General features: G+C 40.8%; 1 protein-coding gene across 3 annotated transcripts in view; it reads left to right on the top strand.

Annotated features, from left to right (window-relative positions):
• Nucleotides 1-2,324: 2,324 nt before the first annotated feature.
• The window catches only part of LOC102237794 (tyrosine-protein kinase Fyn), a 74,083-nt gene continuing 62,281 nt past the window's right edge, over nt 2,325-14,126 (top strand). For 2 of the 3 annotated variants that reach the window (XM_023347650.1, XM_005806021.3), the window contains exon 1: nt 2,326-2,502. The gene's annotated coding sequence lies outside the window, so the exon portion shown is untranslated. Of the gene's footprint in view, nt 2,503-14,126 lie in introns of all 3 variants that reach the window. The other variant, XM_023347652.1, reaches the window with a different exon arrangement.

Genomic DNA, 14,126 nt, shown 5'->3' with positions numbered 1-14,126 from the left:
ACACACCTACTGTATGTCATTTGCAGTAAGGAGAAACTTGTTTGCCAAGATAAAATATCCCCAGGGATATCAATAATTTTGGGCTGAACTTTGACTTTACAGTTTTGTACCACCCTCTGTTGGTCTATTGGATAAAATTCCAAAGAAACCTGTAGAAAATAGTCTGTAGCTGCAACAAGATAAAACGCAGTCAAGAGGTATGAATATTTTTGCAAGGCACTGTAATTCCTCGACTCCCGCCGAGTTTTTAGCAGACAGACCTTGTATGAGACGGGGGTTGCTTACATGCTGGCAAGTAATCAATGGGAGGTGCTCTCTGATGCCAAGTGGGAACCGCTTTAGCTTCTGAGCCGTGGTTAGCTGGCAAAGGCTAAATGTGTCTGTCATTACTGAAACAGACATCACACAGCAGCTGACACTGAGGCTCAGAGGGGCCACAGAGCCACAACACCACCCACTGGTGGGCTGTCAGTGCACTGCTGTCATAATTTATCCTGCTTAGTAAAAAGGATAACAGGTAAATTATTCAACAACTATTAACACACAACAGAGCCTGATTAGCTCTGTTAGCTTTCCTGTAATGTTATTACTTCACCATTAGCACAACTGCAGCAGAGACACAAGCTTGATTGACAGTGCTAAGACCCTCCCTTTGGCTCTAATTGGTCAATTCTGACCGTGAGCGGTGTATTTCTGCAGACAGCTGTAGGACCAGAGAGAGGAGGTAGAGAAACTCGATTTTTTTCACAGATTATCTGTCTCAGAACGTACTCGCTCAACATAGTGGCACTTTTTTTGCAAATAGGGGGAAAGATACATATTGTTTAAAAAAGTTACATAGCCTACTACAGCTTTTATCTGAATAAATGCTTGTAATTACAATATTTTTTAAGTAAGTTTGAAAATGCCCGAATATTGTCCAGAAGTAACACCTGCATACTGTGCTTCTACAAAGCAGAAAAGTGTTATTCTAAATGTAGACAGAAGATGGCGCCCAAATGTTATAACCTGTAAAACGAGTCCACCCGCCTATCTATCCGTTCTTTTTCTACACACTCAGTTCAGGGGCCTTGAGCCGATGTCCAGAAGTCACCATGCACTCACAAATGTCATGTTACAAATGTTACCAGCTTCAGTGCAAACGATTTTGTTTAAATGTCGGTTAACTATATCTCAGAATAAATGCAGAGTATGACAGGCAGACTATGAACAAAGAAAGAAATGGCTCGTTGGATTGTAAGGTTTGTGTTAAAGCAGCCAAGAAGTCCCTGCATGGTCACCCTGGGAGAGCTACATAGCTCTGCTGCTCAGATGGGATCAAGTGTTAAAAAACATGTTCCGGGGGGGAAATGACGAGACGAACACACTAACAGCGCAGTTTGCTACAGAAAACAAGTTAAAAGCTGCTCTGGTCAGATGAGAGCAACGCTTTTAGAAAAGCGCTAAATATGAGGCAAAACAAACACACGCCACTACACCCTGAACACTGCATTCATACAGTGAGGCATGGTGGTGACAGCATCATGCTGTGGTAGTGTTTTAAATGACTTTAGATTGATGCGGACGTTCTTTCAGCGAGATTGTGGTTTGTGGCTAAACAAAAGCAGAAAAGTGCAGTACTCAAAGCAGACAGGAGATGGCGGAAAGCCCACACTGCGGTCCACACACCTGTTTATTAGCTGGTTAACAGACAGAGGTAACAACAGCATCTCATTCGGCACTTTAGACAAATTCAGACTTTAAAAAAATGCATATAAGTTACTACAACAAACACGTGCTTTTGGCTACTGCTTTCCTCGACTTATAAATAGCATTATCTCCAAATTTACCCGACATCTGTGATATAGAAATCTGTGTATTTACATCCAGAGCTTCACTCGAGCACCAGCAATGATTGGACAGACCAGCTGCCACTCAAACGTCACGACTTGGTTGTTTAGTTTTATACAGCTCGGGTTTTCCAGCTGCAAGTGAGAGCGTACAGGTAATCATCCAAAAAGGGTCTGGAAAGTTAATACTCCAAGGTGAACTGCGTTATAAGTTGGTCACAATATTTGGAAACATGCTTAAGCTAATAACTTACTAGGATATGTCTAGTTGTATGGGACCGATTTAAATTGACTCCAGTTTGAATAAGTTTGCTCACTATAAAACGTTGTAAAGCAATTTTCGGAGTATTTGTGTACATCATTACTTACCACGTCTTAATAAGGGGAAAAACAAGTTCGCTTCTCCCTTCCCAACCCTCCCCTAAAGACCTCTGGAGCCGACTTTTGCTTACCCGTTGCTATCTATGGGAATATTTCCGACAGCTCGTGAAGGCATCGCCAGTCTCATTGTGGCCCTGTAGATCTAACGCCATCACACGCAGCGGCTACTACGGAGCAGCAGGGCGACGGAACAACAGGGCCGCCGCCGCCGCTCAGCCTTTATTACCGACACATTCGTTCAGCTTAAAGCGATGGAATACGGAGCTGTGGGACATTAGAGCCGCTTATATCGGTAAGTGACGCTCTGCTCTGGTTTTCCACATCATTCTGCTCTGTCCTGCCTCCAAAGCGGAGTGAATGGCTGGGATTTAAGACAGTGTTTCTTTTTTATTGGCGTTTCTTTAAACATGAAGGCACTTAGGCAGCGTTAGCTCTCTCGGACAGTGTTTTCCTGCTGCTGCTGCCCCAGCGGGGCTGTGGAGCTGAGGCGTCGTCCTGGTTTGAACGTGATGCCCTGGTCGCTGCTCCAGCGGCTCCCATCCTCTTTGTGACTTAATGGAAGAATCGACACGAAGCTAATTAAGCTGCTGGTGCTGGTGGGGGTTTGAAGGGGGTGGAGGGGGGGCTCTTAGTTCTCCAAGCACTGACGCATTTTGATCCTCTTATTTACCACCCCTCCCTCTCCCCCCTCCATCCCCGGCTTTCCTCCCATCAAACCATCAACATCTCATATCGATGCTTGGTGGAGTCAGATGAAGGACACATAATTCGGCTGCTGTGTGTTTCTGGTGATGCTGCAGGTTTTTTTGGGGGGGTGGGGGCAGCAGTCTGGATCCACGGTCGGTGCAGTGCAGCTTTAAATGTGTCTGTGCGTGAATCATATGAGGCTGGAACACCACGCTGCTGCTCAACTCCTCTCAACCAGTTTGTGGTCCAGCTTCCAGTTGCCATCCCCACATTAATAGTACTTAACCGCGGCCCCAAAGGATAGTTTTGGATCCTGTGTTTGACTGGCTAATATCTGTCTTCTTCTTCTTCTTTTTTTTAATGTTCAATCAGATGAACATTTCCAGTGGATTATACTGACCTAGACGCTAAACCTGAGAAAGAACAGGACGTTGTGATTATGAAAAGCAAGAAATTCAATTTAATTGTAGTTGGTATTGAAAGTTTTCCTAATATTGGAAAAGCCTATAGTTTGTTCAGTGTAATTCAGTTCAAAATGATTTACCTCAAAGTTAAATGAAATGTTATGGTAACTCCATCCACAAAGAGTCGCTGTGGATGGGATGCTGTGCGCAGGAAGGATCTCCACTAGCAGTCAGCCTTGCAACTAATCGACAGAGGCCTCTGACTGAAGATTGTTTCTGTGTGATAGTCTCATGGCTCAGCTCAGAGATGTTGGAGTTGGGGATATTGAACTTTCTCCTCTCTCTGCTCTGCATCCATGAAGCCTCCTGTTGAACTCCTCTGGGATTTGGGGTCATAGGTCAGATATTAAATGAGCTTTTCAGATGCTAACTGGCTGCTTCCAAGAGGGAAAGTCGGAGGTGGCACACCGACCGCAACCTCATGGCTGATGTGTGTTTAAAATATAGCAATAACTTTATTACTGAACAGTTTATCTGCATTTCTCATCGTTCATTATATTGATTCTACACACAAACACGTGCAGAAACCCTGTGAACATGTTTTTATAGGATTTTTCTGTACAGTAAATATGTGCATCGTTGAGTACAACAGATAAATCCTACTGATTTCTGGACTTGCATGTTGGTTATTTATTCTGGATGAAACTCCTGACTTCACAAGTAAATGTCAGTCAGTATACCTTGCACTTTTTCTCTCTTCATTTTCTTTTGTTTTGTGTCTGTTTTTATTTTAATACTCTTCACAATTATCGGTGGGTTTAGAATACTCTAGAAGTGTGAAATCTTCTGGCTGTTTGTGCTAATTAGCTTTGCATTCGGCTTCATTTTCACAAAACTCTTCAGCGAAACTAGAGGCTCTATAAAAGGCGATGAAGTTATTTCAGTCCATGCAGCTAAACTTAGCAGGAGTATCTATATTTATGCTGTGGTCTGTAGCGAAACCACTTGAGCAAATAAATTCTAACTAAATATTATTTGTGTGATGATCTATATATTTTTTCTTTTTCTAGCATGTTGCACATATATTGTCGCTTCAAATGATCAAAGCCATCATCCCTTCTCTCCCGTGCTTTATCGTTAGTGTGAGAGTCTTTGTGTTTAGTTTGTTCTTCATCTGCAGCAGGGCTGACACTTACAGGCTGTTAATCACCACCTTATCTGCTGGGATTGGTTGTCAGCATTTGCGTCTCTCATTTGAGTTAGTTTGTGTTTTAAAATGTAATACCTGACTTTCTATTTCCTTCCTACACTTGAAGGAGGGTAAACCGCGAGTAAACATATTATTTCCTGTTATCTTTCCATCATACAGCAGCACTTTTTTCTACAGTTTCTAATTGGGGTTAAACATTCTCATCACCTCCGTTTCCTGTGAGAACAGTGCTGGGTGTTCCCCCATCTATTGTCTTAGCGGATAAAACCCCACCAGGTCTGGATCACAGCCATTTTGTTCAAGGAGCTGGGTTTGCAGAAAAACTAGAAGGTCACTCGGCTTTACCGGCTTCTTGCAAAGTTTTACAGAGTCCTCTCGCTGCAGAGAGTGTAAGCAGGTTGTGGTGTCCAGCCATGTGGCGGTGAAGCACGCTGAGTTCAGGTGCTGTAGGTGCAGCGGGTATCGGTGAGGTGGATTCATCGGCAGGGTGAGCTCTGCGCACAACCAGCAGACCTGTACAGCAGAACAGGAGTTTATGCTTTAAAGCTATGCATTCATTATTCCATGTGAAATGGCGGCATTAATTATTATTAAACAGGTTTTGTAAAACGTTGCAGATACATAGTCATTTTATGTTTTTTGTCTGAAATAAAATCCTCTCATGTCAGTAAACATGTCATGTTTACATGTTTCCTGTCCAATACTGATTCCCAACTTGTGCAGCAAATTTTTCTACTTATATATTCACTCATTTTAATTTCAACCTAATTAAAAATAAATTCTAGAATTCTCCCCATCTATGCTTGAAACCAAAGGTGGGAAAACTTCTACTAACGCGCTAAGAGCAGAATTAATTTTTCATTTAGCTCTTTAGCACTTTCACTAACTTTGAAAACGTTTAGCACACTTAAAATTCCCTAAATGACACAAATTTACTTGGTTGTTTTGTAAAGTTTCAGTTGAATATAGTTCAACATGTGTGGTGAAGTGTTGGTCATCGACTGTCAGGAATTGTTTAAGTAGTTAGATATTTATATTCATGCTCTTATTTTGAAGTTGGTGAAGTCTGTTTATGGACCAGCTCAACTTCCTCTCCTCCTGTTCTCTTTTTTTATGACACATGGAAATTCTAATGTCAAAATAAAACTGTTGATCAAGAGTGGTTTCTTTTTAAAGAGCAGGTATATTTTGACGTTAACGCTGTAGCATTAGCTTCTGCTAAACACCATGTTGGTGTAGTTCTTTACCGTTAGTGGAACTAGTGTTTATTATTAGTGCTTTAATGTTAGCAAAATTAGCCTTTTAGCTAGGAGCACACCAAAAACCATCAGCAACATTTCTCAATAAAACACTTCCTGTTTGTTAATGAGTCGATGGGAGCTGTTAGTTTTGATGTATCTAGTAAATATATAGAAAAAGATTTTTCATCTCCTATGACTAAATCAAGAGTAAATTGAAAGTTTCCATCCGTCTGATTGGTCAGTTCATCTCTACATCTCAGGTTTTCCACATCATTCTGCCAGCCGTGATGGAGAGAAACAGGAGAACATGTTGAGCTGAGATGAAAGGCTTAGATAATAAACCAGAGCAGATATAGTCTGCAGTGTGTTTGCTGTCATGTTCTTGTGGTTTTCCCTGTTTTCATCAGCGGTCAGTCTTTTCTTCCAAACAATCTCTGCTATCCTCCTCCTCCACCCCCCGATCAACAGGGAGGAGCTGCTCCACTTTAATTAGTCCTGTAGCAATATGAATAAGTCTCTACCAGCGATGAGAAGAATGATAAAAATGTTGCCGTGATTATGAAATATACCAGAACCCACTTCAAGGGCTGATAATGAACTTCATTCAGTCATGTGAACACGGAACAGCTGACACACAGTACGGTGACGGTTGCCTTGGTGATGAAGGCATCAGGCCTGTTCCTTGCTTGGTAATCTTTCTGAAGCAGGGGTCAAATCAATGTGAACACACTTGATAGAGGTCAAATTTAGTAAATTGTGAGGGAAGATGCATGATGGCAAGAACTGGCATCATGCGACTCCATCAGTTCCCCTGGCAGTCAGAGTATTTCTAAAGCTTTCTGCTTGGATAGCTTTAGATACTAACAAGATACATTTTTATAATCAAGGCAAGTTGTGTTTCTTGGAACTTCTTCACACCTACAGTTTGTTAAAAAAATATTCTCATTTCTTTCACATTACGTGTCCAAACGTGTTCATTTTATCTGGATTTTATGTGACAGAGCGACACAAAGTTGGCAGAGGTAAAATGATGCAGGATGTTTCAAAATGTTCTGCAAATACAAATCTGAAAGTACAGAAGCATTTTAACTGCCAGTGCTGGGAAATGGATTCAGGAGCAGCGTCTAGGCCAAACGACAAAACGTTCTCGTCATATCAAGATGCAAAACTCCCTAGAAATAGAAGGCTTTTTTTTGCCTTAATGAGATTTTTTTTTAACTGTTACAATGAGATATTATTTAAACAAAAATATCTTCTCGTTTAAATAAGAAATGTCGTAAGCGTAAAATGGAAACACCTCTGGCGAGTTTCTGCTGTTGTCTAAAAGAATCAGGTTAGAGGAATGAACGTAGTGAGCCGCTTTACGCCTTTTGAACAAGTTGTAATCTGTATGAGGGGTGTATTTTTCTATCTTATTATGAGAAAGTTTTCCATAATAACTAGATATAAAACTCACTAAAGCAAGAATCCTCCTCTTTTTTACAAACTTTGCATCTCATAGTGAGAAACTTCTTGTTTTAAGAAGAAATTTCTTATTTTGGCAAAAACGTTCTTTTAGTAAAAAACTCTCTCACTATAACGAGATGCTGCCCCTGAATTTATTTCCAAGCTGTGTCAAACGTTTCTGCAGACAGTGACGTACATGTGCATCCAGCCCGCTGAGTCAGCTCTGTGCAGAATCTTGATCTGAGCCGTTCTGTCAGAGCTCTGGTTGGATGTTTTGGCTGTTTGTCCTGCGCCAGTCAGAAGTCATTTTCAGCCTCTAACCAGTTGTTATTCCCCTGTGTCTATGTCCTTCCATCTGAACACAAACCCTGGCAACTAGAAGCACCTCCACAGCATGATGCCGCCTCCACCATGTTTCACTATGTGAATATTTAGAGCAGCGGTGTCCAAACTTTTTGGACAAAGGGTTAAAAACCCCAATCTGACAGTCCAGGACCAAAATGAGCTTTTTCCTGACCATAAAAAATGCAAAAATAGTATTATTGGGAATTATTTCTCCTTTACCTGCACAACAATGAATTAAATAAATTAGTATATTTGCCTTAATGTTCACATTAGTTTAATCTTTTGGGCCATTTAGTTTCTATTTTCTTGGTCTATAAAAATGTTTTAGTTGGGCGTGCCGTGGTGACGCGACCCACGTTCAGAGGCAACGTGTGCTTATTTCAATTAAATAAAAACCAAAAAAGAAAAGCTTTTTTGTGTTGTTCACATTTCATTTGAGGTTTAAATTATAAACCCTAAAATAATTACCAAAAGTCTTCACAGGAGTCGACTCCATATGCCTGATGACCAAATTTGCCTCATTCTTCACCTGCAGTCAGGGTCATGCAAACTTTTCAGTTTTAGGTCTTTGTGTTCACAGCAAGTCTGTTGTGTCCTGGATGTGACAAACATCGTCTGCTTTCCTTTCAATATTAGCCTCCATCTTGCCGTCTTTGTAAAGTCCGGACTTGTGGAGTGCTCATGAATTCTCTCTAAGTGGTGGAGCAAACTCTGGAATATTCCTTGTGACATACATTTTTATATGCATTTCCGAAGAGGGTAGAATACATAGAAACTCTAGAAACTAAAAATTAGATATCGAATAAATAGAGTCAACAAGGCCAAGCTGACAAGCAAGCATGGCTCAGTTATTTTGGCTAAATGACTCTGTTCATCAGGAACCTTTCTATGGTCCCAGCCTGAAGCGCAGAACTACAAAACCAGCTGGATAATATCACGTCGGAGCTTTTCTCAGAAATACGATCATTTCCACATCAAAGAACGCTTTCATAGACGACTCCTTCAGATGTGGCTTCCAGCTCAAGTCCTTCTGCAGATGAAAATTTGTTCCCTTAACGAGCCGTGATGTCGTCACGCAGAGCCGGCGTGGCGTCAGACGAACCCGACTCGCGCGCTCACAACTGGAGGTCCGGTCAGCCGCTCGACGTCAGACAGGGACCGCTACAATGCTGCTCTTTGAGTCAGGCTTACAGTGGAGGGGAAAGTCGCTCTCCATCCGTCTCTCTTTCTCTGTCGTTCCTGCTGAGTCATGGTCCGCGCTCAGGCTCAAGAGAAGTTATTGTTACACTCGAGTAAATAGTGCGCCGCGGATGAATGCGAGCTGTCACAGAGCTGCTGGAGAGCTACCATCATATGACCATCTCTGACTCTGCAGCAGGGTTACAATTGTTTTGGGCTTTTCAGTATAGTTTAATTTGATTTAGTTGTGACGTTCTGTCTAATTGAGTTAGTTTTAATGAGTTTTTAGAGTGGGCTAGCTAGTTTTTATTAGTTATTGTTTAGCTTCAATTTAGTTCTTATTAGTTCTAGTTTTAGTTTTTTCATACCTTGGTAAATTTTTAGTGGCAGAATTTGAAAAGGTCACAGTATTTTATTGTAATTATGGATACATCAGTAGGATTAATGAAGACTCAGCAGATGAGACTATTTTCAACAAATGTATTCATCTATTGTCAAACAATAACTGATTGGTGTTTTCTCCCAACTTTTGCTGTTGCCTTTTTTAAGGACCAGCTTCAGTTCCACCAGGAGGATTAATAAGTGTCATAATTTACCAACAGCTGGTGTAAAAAGCTAATATATAGATTCATAAACAACGTACAGTATACTGCATACTTTCAGTATGCTTTAGTTAGCTTTAAAAATGCATGATGTACAGTAGTTCCAGTTAGTTTTCATTTTCCCCCATTAATTACCGTTTTTATTTATTTCAGTTACAAAAATGTTTTCTCAGTTTCAGTTTTCGTTATTTTGTACTTTTTAGTTAACTATAATAACTGGACTTATGTTGGACTGCAGTTCCTTCATTTTCTCCATCTTGCCTCTAAAGTGGCTGCTGATTAAAAGTTACTTTTACAATTACTAAAAACACGCTTGTAGTGTCACAGTGATATCCAGGGAGGAATGAGTGAATGATGTTTGTGATGTAAGCATTTCTTTCATTTTTCTTTTCTCTCAATTCAATTAGCCTTTTGTCTTGCTTCAAAAGCTGACACACATCCTGTTTGCGCGCTCACTTATCGTCGGCCCTGCACTTCCACCTGCCACAGCTCGGCTTCTTGCTTGATTACGACGTGCTCTACGCGTGCAAAGTCAGTCAGAGCTTTTCGATTGCGGCTTCATTTCCTCTGAAAGGAATCAGAGTTGCTCGTTTGCATCTGGTGCACAGGCAAGCCGAGCTTCCTCTCATACCCTGCCCAACATTTTTCCATTTTTAATCTCCCTTTGCTTTCTTTTTTTTGTCTTCTCCTCCCACTTAATCGCTCCAATTCCGTTTTGCTCTCAAGTCCATTTAGCCCGTATTCAGGAGTTCAGCAGTGCACTGGAGCGCCTCGTTCTATATTTAAAAGCTGAATAAATTGAGCAGAAGTCTTTTAATTTGGCTTGAAAGTTTGTACCGCTGCTGAGGCAGAGGAGAGCTAATGCTAGGTTATGGAGACATGTTTCAGCCACATGTTGGAGGCTGGGCTCTGCAAATCTGTGATTACTGCTGATTTTTCTAAGACTTTAGAAAATAAAAAACAGATGGAAAATTAATGGACAGCTCTTAGTGTCTGAAAAGACCTGAAGGAAGAACGCTGACACCTTAATGCACTTAGTGGTCACCATAGTGGACAGCAGTGTTAAACCTTTCTTATTGTAGGTACTTTACATGTTAGAGATTGATTTGCATTGAAGTATAGGAAGAAAAATTAGATTAAAATCAGCATCACTGGCGATGTCTCACATTTCTACCTTTTTTCCATCCGTTCTTCAATATTCTGGAGTAAAAACCTACGATCTTCGATTGTAAATAGGCCTGAATCGATTTTTGAAATAACCGTCAAGTAATTTAATAATTTATGAATTGTTAGCGGGAGTGTACAGACTCTAAAAAGGTAATGTGCTGAAATAACAGAGCAGTGATTCATTAATATGCTCTACCCAGAACTCTTTGAGTGAAAGTTTTAACTTCACATGATTCAAATCGTGTATAAAAAAAAAAAATCTTCCAATGAAGCACCTTTTCCTATCCAATTATTAACCAGTTAATCCAAAAAAATAGACTATCTGAGGGCATTTTTTCATAAGAAATATTCTTGAGCATGATGACATGTTTGATTTGAGATGTTCATAACCCTTATAACATTTTCACTCATAATTTATCTCATTATTTTATTTAAAACATTTTTTTATCTGGAGGTTTTTCAGTTAAAATTTCAGCAGATTGACTCAAAACGCTTTTTCAGGCAGTTACCTGCTTTCTATGATTCTGTCTCAGATAAACAACTTTATGTTTACGTAGTTGTTTAGCCATTTACAAGTTGTTTTTTTTCTTTTAATGAGAACACTTTAAACTGCAGTGTTAAAGGCAACATGGTTTGGGGATTGATAAATTCATGTCACCCTAAAACACATTCATCTCTGGGATGCAGAACCTCTCTCCTTCCTGGGTGTGATGGCCAGACATTCCCATCGCACTTATATTTGTGTGAAGCTATTTGAACAGATGACTGGATCTGGAAGTTGCTCCTACGAATGAATCAAGCTCAACACTTCTCCTTTTGTATCCATTCTCATTTCCTCTGAAAGTCCCATGATGTCGCGTACAGAATGTTACATTAAAACACATCCACGTTGACCCGACATGTAACTCAGGTGTTTTGGATTAACTTACCAGAAGCTTAGACATTTTACTCAAGAGCTCACTTGTGGTAATTAGCTGCAGCTACAGTTGCTTCTTCTGGGCGTCTGAACTGGACAAAGATATAATTAGATGTTTGAACTGCAGATGAAACCTCTGTCTTAGTTTATAAACTGTAAGTTGATTGGGAGCTTTGTGGGATACATTTCTGTGCTTGCGTTAAGTACATTTTAGCAGACATAAAACATATTTTTTTATTGTTAAATGTCACACTGCAGCAGCCTGATGAAAATGGAGGAAAAATCCTACAGTGCATATTTATGTTGGGAAAAAAAACTATAACATAAATTTGACTGGTGTATTTCTCAGGCAAATAATCTACTAGGTGACTCTGTTGAACCTGAACCTGTTCTTCTGGTGGGGTAGAAGGTAAAATAGATGTCATCCATTCACATTCACACCAGCCGCCTGTTTAGTCCGCTCCAATTAAACTCTAGTTTGTTTACCTACAAACTCCGGTTGGTTTTGGGAAGTGTGAATGGTCGATCAAACTCTGATGCGGTTGAACTCTGGTTTTGTTTGAATGCATATACAAACGCCATGCAGACCAGAGACCGCACCAAAACCAGAAAGTGGACTACGGCACAAGGCATTCTGGGTAAATAAATTTGATAGCGGTAGAAATGGCTTATGGTCTTATGCCAAAGAGAAATCTTACAACCGCTAAAGTCTGACACTCCATTTTAGTTTACATTGTGTGAAGAAGGAAGTTGTCTTCTTCAGAGACACTTTTGTGTCATTACCTTCAGTGGTTCTTGGTGCAGCGCCACCACAGGTGAGATTGGCCTGTAAATCTGCAGTACTGATTTGTCCAGATTGTTTGCTTTTACTAAACAGCAAACAATCAGCAACTAGACAGCAAGATGACTGATAACTGAGAGGGATGAGTTCTTCATTTGAATGAGGTCTTATGCAGTGATGGGCAGAACTTTCTTAAGGAAAGCTGTGTGTAGTATATCAAGACGGCAGGGGGAGGAGCTTAATTGTTTTATCATTTCTTCTAAGTTTTTGTGGTTGAGTTGTTGCATTGGTACTACATGTGCTCTATCTTCCTGGTTTTAGTCACCCAAAGAAGCCATAACTAGCCAATCCAGTTGAGTCTATCTAGTGCAGGCTAGCTGTGCTTTAGAAAAGCAGTGACGGTGGCATTCCTTGAAGTTGAGCACCATGACTTTTAAAACTGCGACTCTTTTAAAACGATGTCCCGTGTTCGCTCCACCCTGGAAGAACAACTCAAGTAAATCTTCCAAAAATAACATTTAGATGACATTCATGCTCATGTTTGTGGAAACTAATAAGCCTAACTCCAATGCAAGCGATGAGAGGTTGAAGCATGTTAAATGTAATAATGCCATGCCCACACATAGCTGCCATAGCTTTCCACTTGACTACAACCCTCAAAGAATCTCAATCAGTCTTCTTGGAAGTGTTTTAAATCATTAACTGCTATGGGGTCAAGCTGTTGATGGGTCAAAGGGCAGTTATGGGTCAGCTGATATCTGGGTTTTAGATTCATAATCCATCTCTCCAGCAGCACATGGTAACCTCCCTGTTCTCTGTGTTTTGCAGTTCTTTCTTGTGTTTGCTCAAACAGGTGGGTTATATCGTACATCTGGCTGTTTCATTACTTATTGATGATATGTTTATGCTGTGGGAGGTGGGCTGATGGCTGCTGTTTGGGTTTGGAGGGGAAAACAACAGTGCTTTATGCGTGCATGTTTATCGCTCAGAGAGATTTCATCCATAATTAACCTGCTGTGAGGTTGTTGGGGTTTTTTTGCGCCAGTGATTAACAGTGTGAGGGGGAGTGACGAGCGCTGCAGTCTGACTGAACAACGCCTGGATGTGACAGACGAGCCAATGTGCTTCCTGTAATCTTATGGATGCATGTTGAGCTGTAGCTTGAGCAGAGCGAGGCTTTAACCGGCGTCTCACCTCTGAAATGAGCCGTGTCTCAGCAGCATGTCGCAGCCGGCTCCCTCTGCAGCGTCCCGCCTCGTGGTCTGTGTGTTCTCAGCTCCTCACTTTGACTGCAGCCTCTTTTCTCTGCATTGCCCAACTCGGATTTAAGATGCAGACGAAGAAAATCATAGCTCAGGATGGCAGTCCCAATGCACTGGTGAATGCCAAGTGACTGAATGCACTTGACTTGAGTATTCAAAGTGGAACTAGCTAATTAATTGATTAGAAAAGACATGACAGTAATATTTTAAGTAGGGATGCACCGATTGATTATCCAGCTGATTTATTTGCCCAGATTTTTTTTTTTAAATAATAAGAAAAACGATATCAACCAAAATTGGAATCAGCAGGTGAGTTTTTTTTAAAGATCGATGATTGTCAAGAAAACTGCAATTGATGCACCTTCAACTTTAAGAGTACTGAACATTATCTAAGTACAGATTGTTTAAATCTTAACCTTTTTTGAGCTGCTGAGAGACGTCTTTTTTTCCAGCGTTTGCTTGGTTGCAGAAGCTTACTGAACCATCCTCCCTGACCGATTGTACAGACTTGCCTAGATCACACACAGATTCATGGAGGACTGAACACACACTCGTTTTGGTCCCAAGCGGCTCTCATTCCGGGATGATTGTAGAGATCAGAGGAAGTGTGGATTTTAACACACCGATGTGAAACCGAGCTGCTTCTGTTTGGTCAAAAGAATTACCACAGCGGCTC

Source organism: Xiphophorus maculatus, chromosome 15 (genome assembly GCF_002775205.1).
Source record: "Xiphophorus maculatus strain JP 163 A chromosome 15, X_maculatus-5.0-male, whole genome shotgun sequence".
In the NCBI taxonomy this organism is placed as follows: domain Eukaryota; kingdom Metazoa; phylum Chordata; class Actinopteri; order Cyprinodontiformes; family Poeciliidae; genus Xiphophorus; species Xiphophorus maculatus.
The sequence above is the reverse complement of the archived record's forward strand: the minus strand, read 5'-3'. Positions and strand labels throughout refer to the sequence as shown.